The 14,603-nt window shown below is 41.8% G+C and overlaps 1 protein-coding gene across 1 annotated transcript in view; it reads right to left on the reverse strand.

Annotated features, from left to right (window-relative positions):
- TBC1D8 (TBC1 domain family member 8) overlaps positions 1-14,603 on the reverse strand; it is a 125,229-nt gene that overhangs the window by 58,001 nt on the left and 52,625 nt on the right.

The raw sequence follows: 14,603 nt of genomic DNA on the forward strand, positions 1-14,603 counted from the left end.
GCCAGTCTCACTAACGCGTGGAATTCTGACCACCTCCACTCAAGTGACAAACATCTATAATCATACAGCCATTCCAGGAGAAACAAGCCCCAGGGTGACCAATTCTGAACATTCTCACAGAATTTACCCCGTAAGAATGAGGGTCCCTCAAAAGGGACCTCAGCCCAAGTTCACAGAGAGAAGACCTCTTGAGATGGCTCTGCCAGTGGCCCAAGGGCATTGCCACTAGGACATTTCCAGGTTTATCAATCTGTACTTCATATCTTTTATTTAAAAATCCCTTAAAACAGATATAAAAAGAGGTTTTATTGTACATGTTAAAACAAAACCACAGAAACATTAAATAGTACCTAGTAAGTTAATTTCTTTCAAAGGCAACTAAAAACACAATCAACCTATTAGTGAAGCATTAAGCAACATTGTTACCAAAAAGCTTAGACATCTTAGTTGTCATTATTTCCTCCCAGACCTCCCCACTGGACATGGGCACCTTGGCACGGGGACTGTGCCAGCTCCAAGTGGTGTGACAGAGGTTTGATCAAGTCCATGACTTGAAGCAAGCACGGTCCTGCACAAGAAGAAGCATGTGTACATCAGGTATGTCTAGTGTGGAAATAGGTGAATGCCCGGCTAGGAGGGCCGGGTTTCCCAAGTGGGAAGCCGAAGATACTCTAACCTCAAAGGGCTGGCAGACAAGCAACAGTGCAGAATAATCTAGCCAACATGAGAGGCATAACGACCAACAGAGTCAAGTACCACTTACAGAGAAGCCAGACATGCATTATGCTACCTCTGAGCTTTCTCTCTCTCTCTGTTACCTGCAGCATTGCTCTCCCCAGAGTGTGAATGTATGTGAGGACCTTATAAATACCCCCCACATAGAAATGCCAGAGAACTCACCTTGGACCTGTGGATTTGGGGTGAGTATGGAGAACATCCGTACTGGACTATTGTTCTGATGGGCACTTTGGGAAGGAGTAAAAAGAAGAATCTAAGAGAACTCTCATTTTTCCTCATAAGGAAAAATGAGAGTTTAAACCAATGGTATTTATTTCCCTGTATTCTCCCATTTTTAGGCATGGCATTGCCAAAGCAATGTCCTTTGGTCATCACTAGAGCAGACTTCTCGTCCTTCTGATAAGGGCACTAATCCCATCAGGGTGGCCCCACCCTCATTATCTCATCTGAACCTAATCACCTCCCAAAGGTCCCACCTCCAAATACCACCACATTGGGGGTGAGGGCTTCAACATTTGAATTTGGGGAGTTGAGGGGGACACCATTCAGTCCATAACAACCAGTGACCCTACCCAGCTCTCCATGAGTCCTACCTCCCGTCTTGCTCTTTTGGGATCATAAACCCAAGAGGCAACCCACTTGGGGTAAGTGGCCACGAACTCTATCTACTTCCCATCCACCTAGGAGGCCCCTGCAGTCTCAGGAAGCCCCTGGCCCTTCAGGCTCCCTACCCCTCTTATGGGAGGGAGAGATCATTTTGAAACAACAGCCTCACACCACAAGTTTCCAGGCTCCACAGCAGGGCTCTCTTGAAGTTTCCAAACAATGTCCCCCTGAACTGAGGACCCACACTGTCTGCTCCTCACATTCAGCACTGATGTGGCTGAGGTGGGCATCTAATTTACCTGCCTCTGGCTTAATTCTCCTTGCACGTTCAGTGTCCTCGGGTGGCAGCTATATAAGTGTCAGTCACCAGGACACCCCCTAAATCTCGTTGGTCAGCAATGGTTTCTTTGCAGGGTGGGTGGAGGGACAGCACATCACACAATTCATCTCAGGAGAGAGTCTCTGGGCCACTGAAGCCAATAAATTTGCACAGGCTCCTTGGGGTGGGCAGCTCTCTGCTCTTCTCTGGCACTTTAAGGTTTCCTCTCTCTAGATCTTTTTTTTTTTAATTTAACTTTTATTTTATATTGGAGTATAGTTGATTTACAATGTTGTGTTAGTTTCAGGTATACAGCAAAGGGATTCAGTTATACATATACATATATCCATTCTTTTTCAGATTCTTTTCTCATATAGGTTATACAGAGTATTTAGTAGAGTTCCCTGTGCTGTACAGTAGGTCCTTGTTGATTATCTATTTTATATATAGTAGTGTGTATATGTTAATCCCAAACTCCTAATTTATCCCTCCCCCATCCATAGATCGTTATCCTTTATTATGCATCATAATGAAACCAACTGGTCGGAATTTTTTTTTTAAAAAAAGGGCAAGGAATACATGGAAAAAAGAATATCCGTACTGGCCTTCAATCTTTTGCTGTATGTTTTCATATACTTCCTAATTTACCAAAAAAAAAAAAGACTTGGAGGACTGAGGAGGAACAGAGAGGGGACAGGACTCACTCTGTGACCTTTCTGTCCCAGGCGTGGTCTCACTGATGTGAAATGAAGGCTGAGTGAGGAAGCGGGCCTCAGATACATCTCCAAGGTCACTTGTAACGAGTAAAAGGCAAACCAGGGTGTGAGCTCATTCTCTATGACCTTGAAGTGCCCTGGGGTCCTCCCATAGAAGCTGCATTTTAATTTTCAAGTAACACTTACATAATCCAGTCCAGTAGTTCAGTCCAGTAGTTCCTAGGGCTTGACACTAAAAAAACTACTTTGTGCTTGCACGTAGAGCACGCACTCTCCCCGCCATCACATTTTCCTGAGGGCGTCTTCCTGGATGACATGAGACAGCTTTTCATTGATCCTGTTCCTAAGCTCATAGGGCCAACAGGTAGCTGTGAAACCACGTGTGTCTTCTCCACCTGCTAACTACAGACGCTGTGAATAAAATTCCAACCAAGCCCCACCACAGTATATCATGTGGAATTAAGACCTGAGGTCACATCATCCAAAAACTTGACTTTTATCCTTTAAGAAATTCTTCTAGGGCTTCCCTGGTGGCGCAGCGGTTGAGAGTCCGCCTGCCGATGCAGGGGACGCGGGTTCGTGCCCCGGTCCGGGAGGATCCCACATGCCGCGGAGTGGCTGGGCCCGTGAGCCATGGCCGCTGAGCCTGCGCGTCCGGAGCCTGTGCTCCGCGACGGGAGAGGCCCCAGCAGTGAGAGGCCCGCGTACCGCAAAAAAAAAAAAGAAATTCTTCTACCTCCTGGGGAGAAGCCTTAAAATAGGGGAAAACCATTCTAGAACAAAAGTAAGCTCACACCTTGAGAGAGAAAATCAACACACGAGTAAAATCGATCACTGAGCCGCAGTTACGGGAGGTTGTAATGAAACCCGTCGCCCTGTCCTGAATCTGACACGGCTGTGTGCCTCTCCCAGCAAAGACAATCACCGTGATGGAACTTTCCCACTCGACTGTCTTCTACTTCCTACGAAAGTTGCCAAATGGCAGGGAAATTTTCCGAACTATAATTTCCTCTGCAGGGAAGTCTTATGATGGGCTTCAAAAATACCGTAAATCAGTGCAAGCCGACTGCACACCAATGACTCAAAGGACTAGAAAGGAAAGTCACGTAACATATATGACACACTGAAGCTCTGAACCCACATGGCAGCCATGTTTCTCAGCTACATGAAGCAGCCCACCAGAAAACAGCTGTTTTTTAAAAAATGAAATATTTAGAAAATACATGCCACTTTCTAAGGGCAATGACTGACTCATGAAATACTCGTTAGTTATGCACACACTCGTAAATACATTTCTGTCTGTGGGTCACGGTCAAAATGTTGGAAAGCCACATTACAGACATATAAGTGGTGAAAAATGTAAAGAGGAGAAAATAAGAAAGTGAGAATTTGTCATCCATTGAAGGGACAGAATGATAAAAAGGCTACACATCGACTCAACACTACAGCAATATTCCCACTGCTTCTGCTGTGGGCGTTCCAAAGCCAAGATGGAGGAGAACTGTTATGGCCTGAGTTGGGTCCCCCCAAACTCATATGATGAAGCCCTAACCCCCAATGTGACCATATTTGAAGATTAGGGCCTCTAAGGAAGTAACTAAGGTTAAATTAGGTCATGGGGCAGGGATCGTTATAGGACTGGTGTCCCTGTAAGAAGAGGAAGAAACACCAGGGATGCAGCATGTGAGGACCCAGCAAGAGGGCAGCCGTCTGCACACCAAGGAGAGAGGCCTCAGGAGAAACCAACCCTGCTGGCACCTTGACCTTAGACTTCCAGACTCCAGAACTGTGAGAAAATAAATTTCTGTTCTTTAAGCCATCTAGTCTGCTGTATTTTGTTAAGGCAGCCCTAGCAGGTTAATACAGCTTTCTAAAACCAAAATGTATAGGCTTACTGTGGATTGTAACAGAAGTCCAATTAGCAAAATTACATCGGTACTTTGTTTCATTAAGGCCCCTAATTTTTGCTGAAAAAGACTTCTCTCTTTTCTAAGAAAATTCAAGTTCAGTGGATCTTACACATTACCCACACAAGAAGTCAACAATCAAATCTGTAAATGGCAATGCAAGACTAAAATACAGTATTAGAAACATCAGTTATGACCACAAGACAAACCACACTGCTGGATTTATAAATAACCAACTTGATGGTCTAAGAAAGGACTGCCAGAGGTGCAGGCACAGGACATTTTCTGAAGCCAGGCATCTTGTTAGGTATGTTGTACACTTAACCTTGTTCATCTTCATGAAACGCATCACAAGATAGGTATTGTTATTTCCACCTCCTAGGTGAGAAATCTGAAGCGCAGACAAGAGCCTACCTTGAGGCCTGTTCTTCTGGCTCTTTCTGTAACTCACGGTGGAGACTGGAGCCTGGGGAGTAGGGTGGGGCGGGGGGCAGCTCCCAACAGCTGAGTCACTTTGAAACTCACACACAGTATTTATTATCTTAGGTTTGCCCCAGAGGTATTTTCAGGAAATAAAACAAGCATCTCATTGTCTATACTTACAGCTTCTGCACGGAAAACAGTCATACATAACTTGATCCCAGCTTCAGTTTTAAAAAGCAACTGTTTCTTTCTGCATAGTAAATATCCAATTGAATTAAGTATCTTCTCCAGATACCTAGATCCTACTTTACAATGACATGGGCATTGCATGTGCATCCTTCAGATCTGTTCCTTTGCAATAGTCAACGTTTCTCTACTGTCCAAACACTAAAAGGCTTCTGTCTAAATGCCTGGACTAAAAGCCACACAGACCACAAAAGGACTAATTAAAAGTTTAACAGTCAAGGCAGTGTCATTCCTAAATTCCACTCAACACTCATCCTACACAGAGAAACACTGAGGCAAAGAATCTAGTAAAAATTACAAATGACAGGGGAAAGGGTTGGACCAAAGTTTTAATTTTCCGAAATCTCGCATTCTTCAAGTGGATACTCTAACATCTAATCTATATTGTCTGAAGCAGTATCTTTACAGGAACATGTAAAAGTTGAATATCAACATCATATCATCATGCTTTTTTTTAAACCTGTGTATACTTCTCACTATATAGCTTAAGAAAATAAATTCTAAACCTTTCTTTTTACATAATTTATCCTTTTTTGCCTTCAAATTAGAATGAGTCCCTAAAATTATTTGCGATAAGTGAAAAACAAACTCAACTTCCTTGACACTGAAAGTAAAATAGATTTTTAATTTATAATTGAAATAGTCATTAAAATGTCCTTGTTCTAGTGCCATTAGAAACACTTTTCAGAAATAGAAGCAGGGATGGTAGCAGAGATGTAGGAAAGTTTGACCTACGTAAACAAAACAAAAATCAATCAATAGAAACAGAATCAGATATGAAGCAGATTAAAAGACAAAGACATACAACAGCTGTTATAAATACACTCCATGTGTTCAAAAAGTGGAGGAAAGCAAGAGGATGGTGAGGAGCTAAATGGAAGACATTAAAAAAATTCCAAATCAAACTTTTAGGGATGAAAAACAGTGTCTGAAATCAAAAATATACTGATACGATTAAAAGGAAATTGGACATTGCAGAGAAAAGGGCATTTGATAGCGAGAAAAACTCTGAAATGAAAAACAGAAGAAACAGGATGAACAAAACAGAAAGGACAGAGCATCAGTGAACTGCGGGACAATAACAAGCAGCTTGAAATCTGTGTAACTGAGGTCCCAGGAAAAGCGGGGTAGGGGAACCAGAGAGCAGGAAAAAAATGTTGTTTAAGTATATGTGCTACCAAAGCGAGAACCGAAAAACTTTTTTGAAGAAATAATGGTTGAAATTGTTTTCAAGTCTGATGAACACTATAAACCCACAGATTCAAGATTCTCAACGAACACCAAGTGGAAAAACCTTTAAAGAAAATTACAGGAAATCACACCATAAGCAAACTAGTGAAAACCAGTGATAAAGAAGGAAAAAAACACAATATTTATAGTGGAACAAAGATAAGAATGATAGTAGACTTCCTATCAGAAACGATGCAAGCCAGAAGACATGGAACAACAGTTTTAAAGTACTGAAAGAAAATTAATTTACAAGTAATTGAAGAAAACATGAGTGGATTCCTGAGTAACTCAGGAATGAGAAAACCTTCCAACCATAACTCAAAATCACGAAGTATAAAAGAAAGGCATGCTAAATCCCACTACATGACAAACCGGGGAAAGATTTTGTAATTTCACACCTCAAATAAAGGGCTAAAATTCCTAATATACAGACAGCACCTAAAAGTTGAGGAGAAAAAAGAAGCACCCAATAAAAAACTAGGCAAATGATAGGAATAAAGAGTTTCTGAAGATGGTCCTTAAACATGAAAGATGTTCAACTTCCTCAAAACAAAAGGAATGCAAATTAAAACTATGGAAATACACCATGTCTCACCTATCAGGCTGGCAAAATTCCAAAAATTTGACAATAGATCTGATGACAAGTCTGGGAAAACAGGCATTTTCATCCATTGCTGATTGGAATTTAAAAAAATAATACCATGCCAATGGAGAGAAGGGAATTTAATAATATCTAATTAACACTTTGATGCAACAATCCCACCTCTAGGAATCTACCAGGTTATTCATTGGGGCATTTTTGTCATGGTAAAGTCTGAAAACAACAGAAATACCCATCAGTAGAGAATAGGTTAAATAAACTATGGTACTTCTAGGCAATCAAAGAAAGAAAACGAAAGAGCGGGAGAAAGAAAAAAAGGAGGAGGATGAATATCTCTCCTCTCTGATGTGGAATGATTTCCAGGATATGCTGATACATAAAAAAGGCAAGGCATAGAGCAGAATATATGTGACCTTTGTGAAAAAGAAAGTGGGCGTGGGGGGGAAGGATGGCTTCTCTACAAATATTTTGTTTTTATAGATTTTATAAATTTGATTAATCATGAAAGTGTTTTGTATTTTTTGAGTCAAATCAATAAGGGAAAAAATATCCCTAACAATTAAAAATTAACTTTATTAGGTTATTAAAATAATTACCAAGAGAAAATAACTGTTTTAAACAGTGTTTTGACTATACCTCCATAGTTAAATATATTCTAAGGCCAAATAGAGCTGCAAAAACTTTACTCTCTTTCACTACTCATTCTTTTTTTATATCATTTTTTTCTTTAATCTTTTGGCTGCACCACACATCATGGGGGACCTTAGTTCCCCAACCAGGGATCAAACCCAAGCCCCCCCTGCATTGGAAGCACAGAGTGTTAACCACTGGACCACCAGGGAAGTCCACTACTCTTACTCTTAATAGCAGTATTGATATTATTTAGAGACAATATGTTTGCATGCATGTACAATAGAGAACAATTACGTGAATATTGTTAGAAACCAAGATTGTCAGTGAATAAGAGGAGATAAACATACATAATATCAAAGTTAAATTATAACTACGTAGTTTTACAGCCGAATTAGAAAGCTAAGTATGAACTCATGATTTATTTTTCTTTTTCATACCTCTTTTTTCTTTTCTTTCACATACTTCTTAGCTCATACCTATTGGAAGAGCCTTAGAGGCAATGACAGCCCAGTAACGATGAGCAACCCCACACCCCAGACTGTGGTCCCTAAATACCATGACCCACACAAAGGAACCAGGGCTACTTGGAGGAATGGCTGATTCCAGATAGGAGGCAGGAAGTGCACAAGATAAACACTTAACATCTTATTGGCCGAGAGCAAGGAATCACTCAAAGATGAATGAGAGTGAGACGAAAGTCACAGAAGGCAGAGGAAGGGGTTCTTGTAGGCAGAAGGTGGCATGATCTGAGTATCGAAAAGGACAGCAATTAACTGAAACACAGTGAACGTATAAACACCCCGGGCTTAGAGTGTTCACTGTACAATCCTTTCAACTTCTCTGCATGTTTGGAAATTTTCATAATAAAGTGTTGGGAGTGGGGAACAGGGACTTTGAAATGATACTCAAAAGGGAGGGAGGAAGGAAAAGAGAAAAGAAAACTGAAACAAGACCAAAAATAACTCACTTGTCACCACTGCAGACAACCAGGGCACCAACTACTTACACAAACCACAGGCAACTAAAAGGCAAAAGTGAGCATTCTCTCCCTCCCTTTCCTAAATGTTCTCAGGGTGAGCAGACAGCCCTAGGTGATAAGGTAAAGTTCTTTACAGACAAGCTCAAGGTGATAGCTGTGAAAGTACTTATCAAATTAGAAAATCACCACTTTGCAGTATGTAGAGAAAAATTATTCAGGCAATATCGAAATGGGTAAAACCATTAGATGAAAGGTTGACAGGGGGTGAATGCAATGGAAGCTGTCACCTGAGCTTATCAACTAATATAAGCATCACTAAGAGTCAGACACCAGAGGATACATGACCCCCAGGCAGGATATAGGCCAACCACCTGTTCAGTATTCTTCTTTACACAACGGGATTCAACTGAACCTTTGTCATTACTGTCCAGTTTTCAGGAAATATGAGGAACCAAGTAATGGGTGAGATGATACCTTGAGGAAGGAAACAGACAAGTGTACCAGCGGGACATTCTGCATAAAAACTGACCCGGTTTCTTCACCAAGTCAATGACTTGGGGGAAAACAGTAGGGTGGGAGTGGAAGGATGGAGACTTTCTTGACTAAAAAAGACATAAGCCACACACAATCAAATGAGTGGTGTGTTTCTGGTTGAACGTGGATGAAAACAACCGGATCCATGAAGGATCTTGAAGCAGCCAGAAGCCCACGTCTGCACCAAGTGCAAGTGACAGCAAGGAGTCCGGTTACCTCTAGCAGCTTAATGATGCTACTGCAGTGACAAAGAATGGCCCTGGATTCAGAGATGTTCACTAAAATATGTAGGGGCGAAATAGCACAACTTCTAGGATTTGCTTTAAAATACATTAGTGGCGGAAAAAAGACTCAGAGAGTAAGAGATAAAGCAAGGTGGGCAAAACCTTGATCCTAACGTACCTGCGTAAGGACCCAGGAGGATTTCATTACACCGTCCTCACTACTTTGAGGTACGTTTGAAAATCTTCATAGTGAAAAAAATTTTCTAATGTTCTTAACGGAAAAGGCATGGCAGAATACTTAAATAGACATTTCTCCAAAGAAGACATACAGAAGGCCAACAGGCACGTGAAAAGATGCTCACCATTGCTAACTATTAGAGAAAACTACAACGAGGTACCACCTCACACTGGTCAGAATGGACATCATCAAAAAGTCTACAAATAATAATGCTGGAGAGAGTGTGGAAAAAAGGGAACCGTCCTACATTGTTGGTGGAAATGTAAATTGGTGCAGCCACTATGGAAAACAGTATGGAGGTTCCTTAAAAAACTAAAAGAACTACCACACGACCCAGCAATCCCACTCCTGGGTATATATCCAGAGAAAACCATAATCCAAAAAGATACATGCACCCCTATGTTCATAGCAGCACTACTTACAATAGCCAAGACATGGAAACAATCTAAGCATCCATCAACAGATGAATGGATAAAGAAGATGCAGTGTATATACATAATGGAATACTACTCAGCCATAAAAAAGAATGAAATGATGCCATTTGCAGCAACATGGGTGGATCTAGAGATTATTATTCTAAGTGAAGTAAGTCAGAGAAAGACAAATATCATATGTTAACACTTATATGTGGAATCTAAAAAAATGATACAAATGAACTTATTTACAAAACAGAAACAGACTCACAGACATAGAAAACAAACTTACAGTTACCAGAAGGGGAAGGGGGGGGGAGGTAAATTAGGAATTTGGGATTAGTAGATACACACTACTATGTATAAAACAGATAAGCAACAAGGACCTACTGTACAGCACAGGGAACTATATTCAATATCTTGTAATAACCTATAATGGAAAAGAATCTGAAAAAGAATATATATATATATGTATTAACTGAATTACTCTGCTGTACACCCGAATCCCTGTAAATCAACTATACTTCGATTTTTTTAAATAAGGCATAAACCTGGATGATTAACCTCCACCTATGTGAACATGTTGTAAAGTCAGAAGTGAAAGCAGGATAAGAACATGGGGCACAGAATTTCACACTCCCTGAATTTCCTTCTTATTTTTAGTTTGTTTTTGTTTTTTTTTTTTTGCAGTACGCGGGCCTCTCACTGCTGTGGCCTCTCCCTTTGCGGAGCACAGGCTCCGGACGCGCAGGCTCAGCGGCCATGGCTCACGGGCCCAGCCGCTCCGCGGCATGTGGGATCTTCCCGGACCGGGGCACGAACCCGCGTCCCCTGCATCGGCAGGCGGACTCTCAACCACTGCGCCACCAGGGAAGCCCTCCTCCTTCTTATTTTTTAAATACAGATCACTCCCCAGCCCAGGGCCACTCGAGCATGCAAGGTTCTAGCAGATGTCAGAGAAGTGAGGGACGGCGACAGTTTCAGTCATGGAAGTCAGCATGACCTGAGGATGAGGACACACCCAGACCCACAAGTACAGCAGGGAAGAAGGGCTCTGGACACCACGTGAGTCAGGACGCTTCCACTCTGACGCTCTGCCTTCATCCACTGACGGCTAAGGAGTCAATCAGTAAAAAGTCACTGTTCTGAAACCCAGCTGCGTTAGTCACTCTCTCACCTTCTAAAATGGAAGGGACGGAACAGAATGTTTGCTAAGATCCCCTCCAGATGGTTTCTTTTGTCAAAGAAGCCATGCTCTGTGCAGAAGTGAGGCAACCCGTAAGATACTAAAGTTTGATTCCCAGCTTTCAAACTTTATGTTTTTGTTTAGGTCATATTTATTCTGAAGCATGTCAAATAAAAAAAACAAATCGGGATTTGTAAGGTAAGGAGAGACTACGCATAAGGATTATTACAAGAGGGAGAAAAGGGGCGATTTTTTTCCTCCCAGTTTTATTGAGATATAACTGACATAAAGCACTGTATAAACTTAAGGTGCACAGCAATAATTATCTGACTTACATACGTCATGAAATGATTATCACAATGAGTTTTAGTGTACATCCTTCATCTCACACAAACACAAAATTCAAGAAATAGAAAAAAAAATTTTTTCCTTTTAATGAGAACTCAGGATTTACTGTCTTAAAAACTTTCATCTATTTATATATTTTTATATACATTTCATATATTATCATATACAATGATATTTCATATATAACATACAGTAATGTTAATTATATTTATCACGTTGTACGTTACATCCCTAGTACTTATTTATCTTATAACTGGAAGTTTGTACTTTTTGACCCCCTTCATCCAACTCCCTCTCCTCTCCACCTCCCCCTACCTTCGATAACCACAAATCTGGTCTCTTTTTCTATGAGTTTGTTTTTGAAGTATAACTGACCTACAACACTGTTAGTTCCTATCACACAACACAGTGATTTGCTATTTCCATATGTTTCAGAAAAGGGACTACTGCAACAGAGAAAACTCAGACCTTGGGGTCTCCAACAATCTCCCCAGTTTAAAAGCATTTTACAAAAATGACTTTTGACCTTCAAAGTCACTAAGTCTGAAAGTTAGACTCAGCACTTGCCTGCTTTTTAAGTAACTATAAGCACCATCGCTAATGCAAGAACACCTTCAGTGAGTTTAATTACTGAAAAATTACTTTATTGAAAACAATTAAGAGCCTGGTGATGGAAACATCCTAATAGAAAAGAAACGTCAACCACGGTCCCCCTCCGTAACTTCCAAGTGTAAATCCACGTGGAAAATGCCAGCCAGTGTTGTTCTGACGAATCCCAAGGAACCAAAAACAAGTGTGACCACTCATACTGCGTGACCTTAGGAAGTGCTCACAAAGACGTTCTAACTTTCCTCCTGCAGGGCTACCTCCCAGACTTTCCCTGAAGTGCACAGCAAGTTCTGTTCTTGAAAAAGGATCTGGCTGGCACTTCCTTTGCTGCCCTGGCACAAAGGTCACCAAGACAATAATCTGATCCACCCTGGAACATTTCCTCCCATAAGAAAACTCTCTCTCCAAAGACAAAGCAAACAGTGATGCAGAAAACAAGAAACTAAAGCACCAGCCACGGTCAAGGACAGAGATAAGGGATGACACAGCAGAAAGAACAGTCTGACAGAACGTTCTGTAAGAACCCTCACCTGGGCCACCAGGGAGGTCCCCCTGATGCAAGATGTGCCCCTGGCAAGTCATGAGGAAGCTGGATGTTGCTTCTTCCCTCTCCAGGGCCAATAATTCCTTACACATTGCTGAGAGGCTCAGACAAGGAAAGTACAGGAAAGGAAGGGATTTTTTAAACTGGAAAGCATAACTCCTGTGATTCTCACTTTTTAAAAAACATATCCCACACGTTGTTAGCAAAACTATCACAGCTTCCTTCAACGGCCCTTGAAATTTCAAAATCATGTGTTTTCATTTTCCAAATCTAAAATATTAACAAAGTTTTATTCGAACTACACACGTACCTGCTCCCAAGATGCAGATGTGCTTCTGCCCGTCCAGGCTGTATCTCCCCCTGGTCCGCAGGAAATCCACACTCCGCTTGTCACGGCATCACTCTCACCTGCTAGCATTTGGCTCCTTTTTTTTTTTTTTCCTGTTTTCCTGCTCTCCCTCATTTCACTCAAGACCAGGGACAGACCACCTTGCTAGGAACACTAAAACCTTGCATGACACTGTCATAATAAACATTCACAAAACTAGCCGGGCAAAATGACTCTGGAGTCCAAACGCAGACCATAAGGACATGAGCATTATTAAAAGGCCACCTGGATAAAGATGTTATGAGCTTGGATTTCTCTGGTGGTGCAGAAGAGTAGCCCCCGCTCACTGCAACCAGAGAAAGGCCGCGCACAGCAACAAAGACCCAATGCAGCCAAAAATAAATAAATAAATTTATTAAAAAAAAAAAAAAAAATATATATATATATATATATGTGCTTCTTTAAAAAAAAAGATTTTTTGATCTTCTCCTGAAGCTTCTGCTCTCTTGGCCATGTTCTTTGCAGGACACCACCCTGGTTGCCTCTAAGCACGGCAAGTCCTCCGTCTATAACCAGAAAAGACAGCCCACCCCCCATCTCAATGAACTGACATGACAAGGACTCAAATTACTGCATGATGAATTCAACTCCTGCAATAGTCCAGGCAGATAATCCAGAGCCTTGCCTCAGTATTCTCTGCTCCCTAAAAGCAGGCAAAGAAAAAACAACTAGCTCACTGTTTGGGGCCACGGTCAAGAATAAAATGTATGTGTGGATAACAGAGCAAACAGCTGTGAGAATCCCCTACCAACAGGAACACGAAATAACACATCAGTAACTCGCAGCGTGGCACGGCCTGGACTCGACTGCAGGCCTAAGCACAGCCGAGGCCACCAGACACAGAGAAACGGCGACAGCGTCCTGTTCCGAGCTCTTTGCAGCCTAGGTGTCAACTCAGTCAAAGGCCGAGCCCCCTGCAGGCTGGAGCCCCGTCCCTGATCCCCTCTCCCTGCTCTTTTCCCCTCCCCTCCTGTCCCTGACTAGGGGCTGCCTCCTAGGAGTCTCCTTTCCTGGTTCTACACACCGTGCACTTGGTTCCTACTCGTGAACCAATCACTGCCTATCTGATTTCAAAAAGAAAGCAGACACACATTATTCAGCCTTAAAAGGAAAGAAATTCTGACACACGCCATGACATGGATGAACCTTTTTTTTTTTTTTGGCCTTTTTAATCATTTGCATATTATTTCCTAATTTGTCTCCAGCTTCTGACATGGCTGAACCTTGAGGACATTATGCTAAGTGAGATAAGCCAGCCACAAGAGGGCGAACACTGCAAGATTCCACTTACAGGAGGCTCTTAAGGTCATCAAGATCAGAGAGACAGGAAGCAGAGAGTGGTTTTCAGGGTCTGGGGGAGGGAGGAATGGGGAGTCAGTGTTTAACGGGTACAGAGTTTCCATGTGTGAAGGTGAAAATTCTAGAGCTGGATGGTGGCGATGGTAGCACAACAGTATGAATGCGCTTAATGCCTCTGAACTGTGCACTTAAAAACGGTTAAGCTGGACTATTCACAACAGCCAGGACGTGGAAGCAACCTAAGTGTCCAGCGACAGATGAATGGATAAAGACGTGGTACATTTATACCACGGAATATTACTCAGCCATAAAAAATTGCAATAGTGCCATTTGCAGCAACACGGATGGACCTAGAGATTATCATACTAAGTGAGGTAAGCCAGAGAAAGACAAATATCATATAGTGCTTGTATGTGGAATCT

This window comes from Phocoena sinus, chromosome 13, assembly GCF_008692025.1.
Source record: "Phocoena sinus isolate mPhoSin1 chromosome 13, mPhoSin1.pri, whole genome shotgun sequence".
NCBI lineage: Eukaryota > Metazoa > Chordata > Mammalia > Artiodactyla > Phocoenidae > Phocoena > Phocoena sinus.